The sequence below is a fragment of the Capra hircus genome, chromosome 1 (genome assembly GCF_001704415.2).
Source record: "Capra hircus breed San Clemente chromosome 1, ASM170441v1, whole genome shotgun sequence".
In the NCBI taxonomy this organism is placed as follows: domain Eukaryota; kingdom Metazoa; phylum Chordata; class Mammalia; order Artiodactyla; family Bovidae; genus Capra; species Capra hircus.
In genome coordinates this window covers 112,896,003-112,910,027 of record NC_030808.1, presented here as the reverse complement: position 1 = coordinate 112,910,027, position 14,025 = coordinate 112,896,003, and the positions used below count along the sequence as shown (strand labels likewise).

General features: G+C 37.4%; 1 protein-coding gene and 1 non-coding gene across 2 annotated transcripts in view; both read right to left on the bottom strand.

Annotated features, from left to right (window-relative positions):
* Positions 1 to 14,025, bottom strand: part of GPR149 (G protein-coupled receptor 149) — an 84,116-nt gene that overhangs the window by 47,255 nt on the left and 22,836 nt on the right. The gene's annotated exons all lie outside the window — the stretch shown is intronic.
* Positions 5,213 to 5,284, bottom strand: TRNAC-GCA. The gene has a single exon. It is a non-coding gene; the product is annotated as a tRNA-Cys (tRNA).

The window sequence follows — 14,025 nt, the reverse complement described above, 5'->3', positions numbered from 1 at the left end:
TTTTCCAGTGGTCATGTATGGATGTGAGAGTTGGACTGTGAAGAAGGCTGAGCACCGAAGAATTGATGCTTTTGAACTGTGGCTTTGGAGAAGACTCTTGAGAGTCCCTTGGACTGCAAGGAGATCCAACCAGTCCATTCTAAAGGAGATCAACCCTGGGATTTCTTTGGAAGGAATGATGCTAAAGCTGAAGCTCCAGTACTTTGGCCACCTCATGTGAAGAGTTGACTCATTGGAAAAGACTCTGATGCTTGGAGGGATTGGTGGCAGGAGGAGAAGGGGACAACAGAGGATGAGATGGCTGGATGGCATCACGGACTCGATGAATGTGAGTCTGGGTTAACTCTGGGAGTTGGTGAAGGACAGGGAGGCCTGGCGTGCTGCAATTCATGGGGTCACAAAGAGTCGGACACGACTGAGCGACTGCACTGAACTGAACTGAACTGTGTCTTGTCTATAGCCAATTACATTATGAAAAGCACAGAAAATTAAAAAGTGTTATCTGATTCAATGAAGTTTTTCTTATATCATTGACAAACAAAGGACAACACATCTTTGTTGTTTTACTTTACTCATTAACATATGAGAATGCTAACCAACATTCCTATTAGAAATACAATTGAGACTTAAGTATGAATTCAAAATTTTGGCAGAAATCAATGAAAGTATTCTCTGAGAATCAAGTGGCTATATGGAATGTACAATTAAGAGTAGCATCTGTTTTATTTGTTAAAGAATTGTTTGCCATATATGCTTTATATCAGCAAAATTTATAATCTCATGTACTTATAGTGGAATCTTTACCATCTGAGACACCAGGGAAGCCCACTTATATCCCTAGGTATATATTTGCACCACTGAAATATTAATCTCACTTCAATTTATTTATTCCTCAAACAGATGAAAACATTTGTTACTGTCTAGGGGAAAGATAAAATTAGGCAACATATGTGAAAGTTCTTTGTACACTGTGAAGTGCTATACAAATTCCCATTAAGATTATGATTAGAGAAGGTAAAGCACCCTTTTTTCTTTTCATCCAGATTTTCTCAAAGGCTTTAAAAGGAAAGAAACTTTATGAAATAAAGACTCACTGGGGAAGAAAATTGCTTTATTGATTAGATGAAATGTCAATTTCATCCATCTCTGATATTTTTCTTGCTTATTTTTATAGTCTTTTATCCTAAATTAAAAATTAGACCATTTAGAATGATTATTTCTAGCTGAATTGAAACCATTATAGTTTCTCCATATATGCAACTGAGAATAGGAAGCTTTGGGTGTAATTTTAAAGAGAAAAGACCAGAAGAAAGAAGAAAGAAAGAAACAATAACCTTGAAAAATCATGGGGAAATGATGTAAGCAGAATATAGTTACTATAATTGAAATTTGGGTAAAATGACAAGTTCAAAGTTCATTTCCATATATGCTCTTGGATCTTAAAATAATTAAAAGTGGCCATGATTCACTTCATCAATGTAGGAACTGATTCAGAGGAAGCAATGTCATTTGTTCAGTGACATAGTTACTAACACCTGATTGACTTGGCCGATTGAAGAATGACTGGATCAAGTCAACCTTGTTTAGTTTTCACCACTGAAGTATGATGGCTCATCCCATTCATAGAGCTGAACATGATCCAGTAAAAATAAGGGGCAGAGGAAAGGATTAATTACAACTGGGGCAGTTTTTCCTTTACTTTGTAACTTTGGTTTATAAAGTACAGACTAGTCGTACTAAATCTAAGCTATTCATTGAAATCAACAGCCTAAAAAACATTGAATACTAGAGCTAACTGGTTGAGATTCTCAATCGATTGGTTGGAAGTGGGGACTGAGTATTGGTATCTCTTGAAAACACCTCATATAATTTATCAGCTCAGACAGAGTTGAGAACCACTGGATTTAGGGTGCTTTTCTTTATTAAGTATTTCTCCAGAGATTAGGCTCATTAAACATAAAGCAAAGTTTGTATTCATAACATGAATATCTTTTCAAATATTCAGACTGCAATGATTTTTTTCTAATTTTTGTATAAAACTATACTTTTCATGTAAAAGTTGATCTTAAACAGCATTCAAAAGTGAATAAATGCTACTAAAAAGTTAATATTTTGAGAATAAGAAAAGCAAGTTGTAACCTATATTTTTCCATAAATGTTTAAAAATTGTCAAATATTATTTTGTGTAATAAATATCACCTTTATCCTTTGACTGGTTTTGGACTCCTCCTTTCTGTTCACTTCTATCTTTAAAACCCAAATCTATCTCAGAACTTGAAACAAAAATTCCCATAGAGTGTTTCAAGAGTTGTTGGCAGCTTTCCTCTGGCCCAAAGACAGATGGTCCGTTTACCTGGACAGGACTGTTAGAAGTATCTGAAGATATTACCTGAGGTATATTTGTGGCACTATTATTCAAAAGTCTTTGTCATTTGACATCCTGAGTTCTCCTTACCAGAGAGCAGGAAAATAATTCTTTAACAAACACGTAAGTCATCTTCATCATCCAGCTTGAAATACATAATTACTTTCACTGACATTTATCCATTAACTCAATAGCATAATATACTATTATTATCCTATCTATATTATTCAGTTCAGTTCAGTTGCTCAGTCATGTCTGACTCTTTGCAACCCCATGAATCTCAGCACTCCAGGCCTCCCTGTCCATCACCAACGCCCGGAGTGCACCCAAACTCATGTGCACTGAGTCAGTGATGCCATCCAGCCATCTCATCTTCTGTCGTCCCCTTCTCCTCCTGCCCCCAATCCCTCCCAGCATCAGGGTCTTTTTCAATGAATCAACTCTTCACATGAGGTGGCCAAAGTATTGGAGTTTCAGCCTTAACATCAGGCCTTCCAAAGAACACCCAGGACTGGTCTCCTTTAGGATGGACTGATTGGATCTCCTTGCAGTCCAAGGGACTCTCAAGAGTCTTCTCCAACACACTTCAAAAGCATCAATTCTTCAGTGCTCAGCTTTCTTCACAGTCCAACTCTCACATCCATACATGACCACAGGAAAAACCGTAGCCTTGACTAGACGGACCTTTGTGGGCAAAGTAATGTCTCTGCTTTGGAATATGCTATCTAGGTTGGTCATAACTTTCCTTCCAAGGAGTGAGTGTCTTTTAATTTCATGGCTGCAGTCACCATCTGTAGTGACAAAATAAAGTCTGACACTGTTTCCACTGTTTCCCCATCTAGTTCCCATGAAGTGATGGGACCAGATGCCATGATCTTAGTTTTCTGAATGTTGAGCTTTAAGCCAACGTTTTCACTCTCTCACTTTTTCAAGAGGCTTTATAGTTCCTCTTCATTTCTGCCATAAGGGTGGTGTCATCTGCATATCTGAGGTTATTGATATTTCCCCTGGCAACCTTGATTCCAACATGTGCTTCATCCAGCCAGCATTTTGCATGGTGTACTCTGAATTAAAGTTAAATACAATACACAGCCTTGTCATGCTCCTTTCCCAGTTTTGAACCAGTCTGTTGTTCCATGTCCAGTTCTAACTGTTACTTGATGCTGTGCATACAGGTTTCTCAGGAGACAAGTAAGGTGGTATGGTGTTCCCATCCTTTTAAGAATTTTCACAGTTTGTTGGGATCCACAGAGTCAAAGACTCTAGTGTAGTCAATGAACTGGAAGTAGATATTTTGCTGGAATTCCCTTGCTTTCTCCATGATCCAATGTATGTTGGCAATTTGATCTCTGATTCCTCTGCCTCTTCAAAACCCAGCTGTACACTTGAAAGTTCATGTAATAGCTTGAAGGATTTTGAGCATAACTTTGCTAGCATGTGAAATAAGCATTGCCCTTCTTTGGGAAGGCATATATATGTAATATCTTAATCATATACATGTGTAAAAGGTTTCATGTATTTGAAATCATTTTATATTACAGTAGTAAATCCTCATAGCGGTAATCTCCTTGGTGGTCCAGTGGCTAAAACTCCATGCTCCCAATGCAGGGGGCGAGGGTTTGATTGCTGGTAGGACAACAGAGATCACACATGCTATGGAGCAACTAAGACCATGTGTGCACATGCCGCTAGTAAAGCCTGCAGACCACAATTACCACAGTCCATGCACTGCAACAACTAAGACCCAATGTAACTAACTAACTACTACTGAGGATTAAAAAATCCTTGTAGTAGTCCTATGAGTTTACTAATGGCCAGAGATTACATTACTTGTCTTGTACAATACTTCTTATAGCATATAGTATTTGTGCCAATGGACAATCTAGGGGAAGTTCTTCCTATCCTCCTCAATATTCTTCAATGATGCTCCCAAAGTTACTTCAATATATTTGCTCTCCAATGGAAAACAGTGAGCTTACTACCACTTAACATAATCAGTGAGTTAAATACCACTTTAATATAAGTCCCTTCTACAAGGAGATTGTCATTTTGATGCTCTGCTTATATAAAAATCCCAAAGCCTCCCCTCGTAATATAATACTATATTCTATTGAATTAGGTGATATCATTTCTGGAGTGATTCCTGCTTCATTGTTACTGCAATGAAACAGAAGTTGTAAAACTATCTTCCTCAGTTCTTGGAATTAAGTTGATAAGCATTTTATAGGTAACCTTGAATATCTTCATAGGAAATTTAAAACTACTCAGTAGACCTGGGGAAATGTATCTAGAATGTATATCTTCTACTTTTATTTGTTATGAAGTGAAGTCGCTTAGTCATGTCTGACTCTGTGACCCCATGGACTGTAGCCTACCAGGCTTCTCTGTCCATGGGATTTTCCAGGAAAGAATACTGGAGTGTGTTGCCATTTCCTTCTCCAAGAGCTCTTCCTCTCCCAGGGATTGAACCTGGGTCTCCCGTGTTGTAGGAGATGCTTTACCATCTCAGCCACCAAGGAAGTCCTTCATTTGTTATAGGATTGTAGAAATGAGGAAATTTTCAAAGAAGATAAGCTTTCAAGCCTGACAGATCTTTTCCTGGATGTGTTCTCTCCCATTTTGTATGGCTAAATTCTACTTGTCACTGGGTCTCTGTTTAAGCAAGAGCCTTATGTTTTGGCAAGTCTTTCCTAGATTTTCAGTTAGACACTCTTATTATACCCAAAAGTGAAGTTGCTCAGTTGTGTCCAACTCTTTGGGACCCCATGGACTGTAGCCTATCAGGCTCCTCCATCCATGAGATTTTCCAGGCAAGAGTGCTGGAGTGGATTCCTTCTCCAGGGGATCTTCCCGACCCAGGAATCGAACCTGGGTCTCCTGCATTGCAGGCAGATGCTTTACCATCTGAGCCACCAGGGAGGAAGCCCTTATTATGCCCTCTACTTATTAAATAGTCATTAATTTAATTTTTCTCTTGTATATTAAGAACTACCCCACAATGAAAGAGAGGATTCTGTTTTGTTGATTATTCTACCATCAGCACCAAGCATAGTGCCTGGCACCTAGTACACATTCATTGACCAGCTGCTAAATGAAAGAATGAATAATATAATAGCATCAAACATTCTTATATTATTATGCATTAAACACTGCCTGGCACTTAGTATGTATTCATTGACCAGCTGCTGAATGAAAGAATGAATAGTATAACAGCATCAAACATTCTTATTATATTATTATGCATTAAACACTGAAATAAATATTTAATATGATTATCTAATTTTTTCAACATCTGTTTTATTATTTGCCTGTATTATCTGTGAAGATACAGGAGTACAGGGAGGTGGAGGCAAGACAACTCAGGCCTGCCCATTTTCAAAGCTCATGCTCTATCTGCAATAGTCCATCAAAGACTAGTCACTGCTAGAGTGAAAATACATTATAACCCATGATTACAACCTAGTATTAAATTTCATTTTGCTTAGAGTAATGTTTGCTCCAAAATGAATGGATGTTCATAAGATGCTTGCTGGACTTTTACACTAAAATATGACTGAATTGTTTCACAGGATGACCTATGTGTTTGAGCCTTTGTTTTACCACTTCTTGCTATAGGATTCATGGGAGGAGGGGATTAGTTCAAAAGTTATCTTTCTTTGAAAGATGAAAGGCAAAACACAATTAGCTATTTTCTTAAATTCTTAAAAGTTTTTCCCCCTTTTATTCCTGTAGCTGCTTAAAATCACTTGTTACCATGAATTGGCCATAAGTGGAATTAGTTTAGTGGTTATTTCAAAACTGTTCTGGCTTTGCAGATGGTGTCCATGAACTGAATTTACATTTCTAGATCATAGCTAAAGATACAGGAAAGATGGCTCTTGAACCAGAGATATGTTCAGGAAGGCGGAGTGTATATGTTCGCCCAGAGGCAAGGCAATGTTTTCCAAAGATTTGGCTTGAAGGTATTTTTAAACATAAAGTAGGCCACCTAGCGTGCTTTTGCCTTGATTTGCTCATGGTTTCACCTCAAAGAGATTATAGGCAGTAATAGGGTACAGTATCTTCGACTCTAATTCTGACCAATAAGGGAAGTGATTGGCAAATTGGAAGAGTTGGACATGTAAGGAGAAAAATGTTTATTTCTAGAATACATGATAACTGGGAGGGAAAGCTTGGATGTAGCTTGTACGTTGGATGTAGCTTTAAACTTTCATAAGCCAACTTTGAAACGAAAAACTGAGACGCAAACATAGATATGAGCATCAAGATTACAATTCTGGCTATGTAGTCATAAGTGATCTAGTTGAGGAAGAAGAGAAGATTGCATATTAAAAATTCAGTGCAGGTCAGGCTTAAAGGACCTCTAGAATAAATGATTCATCACCAAAGATGGGAAGATTGGTCTTTGGAAGGATAAATGAAGAAAATTATCTGTGGCTTGTGAAAATATTGAGGGCAACAAACTATGGAAATATGTTCAGATCAAAAGATCAAAGAAAGGGGTAGGCCACTGCTTGCAGTCAATGTCATCAAGTGAAGGATGATACAAGAAAAGAAGATATCCCCAGATCCTAATTTGCTTATGTGTCCTTTGTAAAGGAATTTTAAAATGTAAAGCAAACACCTGTGAGAATAAAGTAAGTACAACTTGAAATAAGGACTAATAGGGGAGAATCTTGCAACTGCAAGGGTATAAGATATATCCCTGAAAATAATCATATTCAAAGGTACCAGGAAAAGTTGCTGTATAAACATGGTTGATGACCTTTAAGCAAATGAGAATTTGAGCATTGGAAATGTGCAAATGTTTCTCCTTTGTCAAATGGAAAAAAGTGATACTAATAAACTAGACCGGTGATATTTCATTAACTCCGCGAAAATTTCAAAGATTTACTTGATGAAAAAATAAAGTTTGAAAGTCAAGAAAAAAGATTTAAGATAATGACACAGTATGAGTTTACCAACACTATGTCTCACTAGACCAATTCATTTCTTCTTCAGCATTACTGGACCTAATCATGGCATCCTCTATGGTCTAAAAATGTCTGTGCTCTGTCCATTCTTTTCTCACTGAGGTGCAGTTATTTGCTCGAAAGTCTATTTCCTAACTTGAAGGCAAGAAGCTTACATGTTCATATCCATGTTTGTGTGGATGCTCCGTCATTTCCAACTCTTTGTGACCCCTTAAACTGACTGTATGGACTGTGGCCCACCAGGCACCTCTGTCCATGGAATTTTCCAGGCAAGAATATTGGAGTGGCTTGCCATTTCCTACTCCAGGGGATCTTCCCAACCCAGGGATTGAACCCATGTCTCCTTAGTCTCCTGCATTGGCAGGTGAATTCGTTATCAGTGCACAACCTGGGAAGCTCTTTTATATCCATAGTGTTTCTATTAATACTAATTGTTGAATAAACAAACTAACTAATGGCAGATAAAAGAGATGCAATAGAAAATTTTATATTTGTATTTCATTATAGCATCATACAATATCCTAATGACACTCGTGAAAAAGAGGGAGTAAAAATATATTCATTGCAAGGGTAATGAAGGAGATAAATACCTATTAGAACCACAGTACCAAAGGTATTTTTAAATAAACCAGACCAAAGGAGGGACTTGTTTCTGGTAGTATACATTAGGCCTCTTTCTTTAGCTCTGCCTTGCTCCACAGTTTTAATCAACAGTTTAATGAAAAATATGAAGGGTGATTTATTAAATTCATGGGTGGTACAAATTTTGGAATTATAGTATAGAAGTAAGGTCTTAGAATCGGCATCTGAAAGCATTTTGATAGCATTAGAAAAGATTGCTGAAAAAATGGAAGAGTGAACTAAATGGAACTAGATGAACTTGAACAGTTCAGATAAGATATGAGTCTTAACAATAGACTACAAAGGTACAAGATGGCTAAGCAGCAGCATGAGCAAAAAGGGCTTAACAGTGTCAGCTGATGTTAAACATACCAGCAGTGTGATATGGCTGCCGAATAATTGAATGTGACCTTAAGATGCATTAAGAGAGGTATAGCTCATAGAGTGAAGAAGACAGCCTGAACATTCTGTTTGATTCTATATGCTTAGTCGCTTAGCTGGCTATGGGCTAATTTAAGTGAATTTGTCACACAAAAAAAGATTGAGCAAAGTAATTATATTTAGATGAGAAAGGACAGCAATGTGAAGAATAAGGTAACCATATTTCATTAACTTAACAGCAAGTCACAGGGACAGGGGAGCCTGGTGGGCTGCTGTCTATAGGGTTGCACAGAGTCGGACACGACTGAAGTGACTTAGCAGCAGCAACAGCAAGTCAGAGAGGTACCAGAATGGTTCTGGGTGGCCCAAGCAGCAGAAGCAAAGCAGGATGAGAGGCCTAGGGCAATGGGTGCTCATCAGAATCATCTAGACAAACTGTATTTATTTTTAACTTTAAAATTGTGAAATATAACACATGATCTAAAGAGCATTAAAGATTAATACACAGTATAAAATAGTATAATCATCACTCCCCAATATTAGAAATAGAGCCTTTTCAGCACCCACAGGGACCATGTGTACTTTCCAGTTTATTTTCTTTCTAATGACAAACATTGTTCAGATTTCTGTGATAACTGCTTCTAAACTCTTCTCTATGGTTTTACCATTTTTGTGCATATCCCTAAATCACTTAGCTGTGTCTACTTTCAAACTTTATTAAACACAATCATAAGTTACATGCTCCTGAAATTGAAACTGTGATCAAAACTCTCCCCCCAACTCCTAAGAAAGCCCAGGGCCAGATGGCTTCACAGATGAATTCTATCAGCCATTTAGAGAAGAGCTAATGCCTATCCTTCTAAAACTGTTTCAAAAATTTGCAGAGGAAAGAATACTTCCAAACTTATCCTAGGAGGCCACCATCACCCTGATACCAAAACCAGACAAAAACAACACACACAAAAAGAAAATTACCAGCCAATATCACTAATGAACATAGATGCAAAAATCTTTAACAAAATTCTAGCAAACAGAACTCAACAACACATCAAAAAGATCATAAATCATGATCAAGTCAAGTTTGCACCAGGGATGCAAGGATTCTTCAATATACGCAAATTAATTAATGTGATATACCATATTAAGAGACTGAAAGATAAAAACCATATGAAAATCTCAATAGATGCAGAAAAAGCCTTTGATAAAATTCAGCACCTGTTTATGATAAAAACTCTTCAAAAAATGGGCATAGAAGGAATCTACCTCAATATGATAAAGGCCATATATGATTAATCCACAGCAAACATTATTCTCAATGGTATAAAACTGAAAGCATTCCCTCTAAGATCAGGAATAAGACAAGGGTGCCCTCTCTCACCACTGTTATTCAACATAGTTTTGGAAGTCCTAGCTATGGCAATCAGAGAAGAAAAAGAAATAAAAGGAATCAAGATCAGAAAAATAGTAGTAAAACTCACTATTTGCAGATAACATGATATTATACATAGTAAACCTCAAAGATACTATCAGGAAACTAGTAGAGCTAATCAGTGAATTTAGCAGTCACAGGATACAAAATCACACAGAAATCACTTACATTCCTATATACTAACACTGAAAATTCAGAAAAAGAAATTAAGGAATCAATCTCATTCACCATTGCAACAAAAAGAATAAAATATCCAGGAATAAACCTACCTAAGGAGACAAAAGAGCTGCATACAGAAAACTATAAGACACTGATGAAATGAATCAAAGACGGCATAATCAGATGGAGAGATATTCCATGTTCCTGTGATGGAAGAATCAATATTGTGAAAATGACTAAACTACCAAATGAAACCTACAGATTCAGTGCAATCCCTATCAAATTACCAATGGTATTTTTCACAGAACTAGAACAAAAAATTTCACAATTCATGTGGAAACACAAAAGACCCCAAACAGCCAAAGAAATCTTGAGAAAGAAGAATGGAGCTAGAGGAATCAACCTTCCTGACTTCAGACTATAAAGCTACAGTCATCAAGACAGTATGGTACTGGCACAAAAACAGAAATATAGACCAATGGAACAAGATAGAGAGCCCAGAGATGAACCCACATACCTACAGGTACCTTATCTTTAACAAAGGATGCAAGAATAAACAACGAGGCAAAGATAGCCTCTTCAGTAAGTGGTGTGGCAAAACTGGACAGCTACATGTAAAAAAGAACAAAATTAGAACACTTCCTAACACCATACACAAAGATAAACTCAAAATGGATTAATGACCTAAATGTAATACCAGAAGCTATAAAACTCTTAGAGGAAAACACAGGCTTAAGATCCTCTACTACCCACCTGCTAGAGTGGTGGAAATAAAAACAGAAATAAATAAGTGGTACCAAATTAAACTTCAAAGTTTTTGCACAGCAAAGGAAACTATAAAGAAGGTGAAAAGACAACTCTCAGAATGGGAGGAAATAATAGAAAGTGAAACAACTGACAAACGATTAATTTCCAAAACATGCAAACAACTCATATAAGTCAATATCAGAAAAACAAATAACCCAATCAAAAAGTGGGAGAGACCTAAACAGGCATTTCTCCAAAGACATACAGATGGCTAATAAACACATGAAAAGATGCTCAACAACTCTCATTATTAGAGAAATGCAAATCAAAACTACAACGAGATATCACCTCACTAGAGTCAGAAAGGCTATTATTAAAACATCTACAAACAATAAGTGCTGGAGAGGGTGTGGAGAAAAGGGAACCCTTTTCACTGTTGGTGGGAATGTAGACTGATACAGCCACTATGGAAGACAGTATGGAGATTCCTTTAAAAACTAGGAATAAAACCACCATATGACCCTGCAATCCCACTCTTCAGCATATACCTTGAGGAAACCAAAACTGAAAAGGACACATGTAACCCAATGTTCACTGCAGCACTATTTACAATAGCTAGAAAATGGAAGCAACCTAGATGTCCACTGACAGATGAATGGATAAAGAAGCTGTGGTACATATATACAATGGAATATTACTCAGCCACAAAAGGAATGCGTTTGAGTCAGTTCTAATGAGGTGGATGAACATACAGCTTATCATACAGAGTGAAGTAAGTCAGAAAGAAAAAAACAAATATTGTATACTAACACACATATATGGAATCTAGAAAGATAATACTGATGAAATTATTTACAACCATGGAGACCCAGACATAGAGAACAGACTTATGAAGATGGAGGAGGAGGAGAGGAGAGGGTAGGATACATGGAGAAAATAACATGAAAACATTCATTATTACCATATGTAAAATTGATGGCCAATGGGAATTTGCTGTATGACTCAGGGAACTCAAACCAGGGCTCTGAAACAACCTGGAGAGGTGGGATGTGGAGGGAGGTGGGAAGGACATTCAACAGGGAGAGGACATATGTATAGCTATGGCTGATTCATGATGATGTTTTGAAGAAACCAACACAATACCGTAAAGCAATTATCTTTCAATCCAAAATAAATAAATAAATAAATTACATGCTCCTTTTCTGTTATGTTTCTTTCATTATATCTGCAAAATTCATTCACATTATGTGTTAGTTCAGTTCAGTTCTGTTCAGTCGCTCAGTTGTGTCTGACTCTGTGACCCCCATGGACTACACATGCCAGGTTTCTCTGTCCATCACAACTCCTATAGCTTACTTAAATTCATGTCCACTGAGTCAGTGATGCCATCCAACCAACTCATTCTCTGTCATCGTCTTCTCCTCCTGCCTTCAATCTTACCCAGCATAAGTGTCTTTTCAAATGAGTTGGTTCTTTGCATCAGGTGGCCAAAGTATTGGAGTTTCAGCTTCAGCATCAATACTGTCAACGAATAATCAGGACTGATTTCCTTTCAGATGGACTAGTTGGATCTCCTTCAGGCCAAGGGACTCTCAAGAGTCTTATCCAATACCACAGTTCAAAAGCATCAATTCTTCTGAACTCAGCTTTCTGTATATTCCAACTCACACATTCATACATGACAAAGGGAAAAACCATAGCTTTGATTAGATGGAACTTTGTTGGCAAAGTAAGGTCTCTGCTTTTTATTATGCTGTCCAGGTTGGTCATAAATTTTCTTCCAAGAAGTAACCATTTTCAAATTTCATGGCAGCTGTCACCATCTGCAGTGATTTTGGAGCCCCCCAAATAAAGTCTCTCACTGTTTCCATGTTTCCCCATCTATTTGCCATGAAGTGATGGGACTGGATGCCATGATCTTAGTCTTCAGAAGCTGTAAGTCAACTTTTTCACTCTCCGCTTTCACTTTCATCAAGAGGCTTTTGAGTTCCTCTTTACTTTCTGCTGTAAGTGTGGTGTCACCTGCATATCTGAGATTATTGATATTTCTCCCAGCAATCTTGTTTCCAGCTTGTGTTTCATCCAGCCCAGCATTTCTCATGATGTACTCTGCATATAAGTTAGATAAGCAGGGTGACAATATACAGACTTGATGTACTCCTTTCCTGATTTGGAACCAGTCTGTTGTTCCATGTCCAGTTCCAACTGTTGCTCCTTGACCTGCATACAGATTTCTCAGGAGGCAGAGAAATCTGGTAATCCCATCTCTTTCAGAATTTTCCACAGTTCATGGTGATCCACACAGTCAAAGGCTTTGGCATAGCCAATAAAGGAGAAATAGATGTTTTTCTGGAACTCTCTTGCTTTTTTGATGATCCAACTGATGTTGGCAATTTGATCTCTTGTTCCGCTGCCTTTTCTAAATCCAGATTGAACATCTGGAAGTTCACGGTTCACATACTGTTGAAGCCTGCCTTGGAGAATTTTGAGCATTACTTTGCTAGCATGTGAGATGAGTGCAATCATGGGCTAGTTTGAGCATTCTTTGACATTGCCTTTCTTTGGGAGACATTATGTGTCACTCTAGTTTATTAAATTACATGTTATTTTGGTTAGGGGTTGAAACAGATTTTGAGGGACTTGAAGCTAGTATTGGTGTTCATTAAGAGAAAAGACAAGAAAAGTTGTTTTTCTTAATTTAATAAAATGTATGTCCATATGAACACATTGCTAAGGCTACTGCCAGCCTAGGAAGAGATCAGGGCAAGTCAAGGACTTAAAGTTTAGCTTCTTTGGCTTTATGAAAAATATACTCTGGTTGTGGTATTTTATTGTAAAAAATTCAACAACTTATTTACCTATTCTGATGTTGATGGACTTTTGGTTATCCCTAAACACTGTGGTTATTATGAACTGATTTTCCAAAAACACAAATGTGTTCTAAGGTAGCATTTGAATGCAGAGTTACAAAGAATAGTAAAGAGAGATAAGAAAGCCTTCCTCAGTGATCAGTGCAAAGTAATAGAGGGAAACAATAGAAAGGTAAAGACTAGAGATCTCTTCAAGAAAATTAGAGATACCAAGGGAACATTTCATGCAAAGATGGGGTCAATAATGGACAGAAATGGTATGGACCTAACAGAAGCAGACGATATTAAAAGAGGTGGCAAGAATACACAGAAGAACTGTACAAAAAAGATCTTCATGACCCAGATAATCATGATGATGTGATCACTCACCTAAAGCTAAACATCCTGGAATGTGAAGTCAAGCAGGCCTTAGGAAGCATCACTATGAACAAAGCTAGTGGAGGTGATGGAATTCCAGTAGAGCTATTTCAAGTCCTAAAA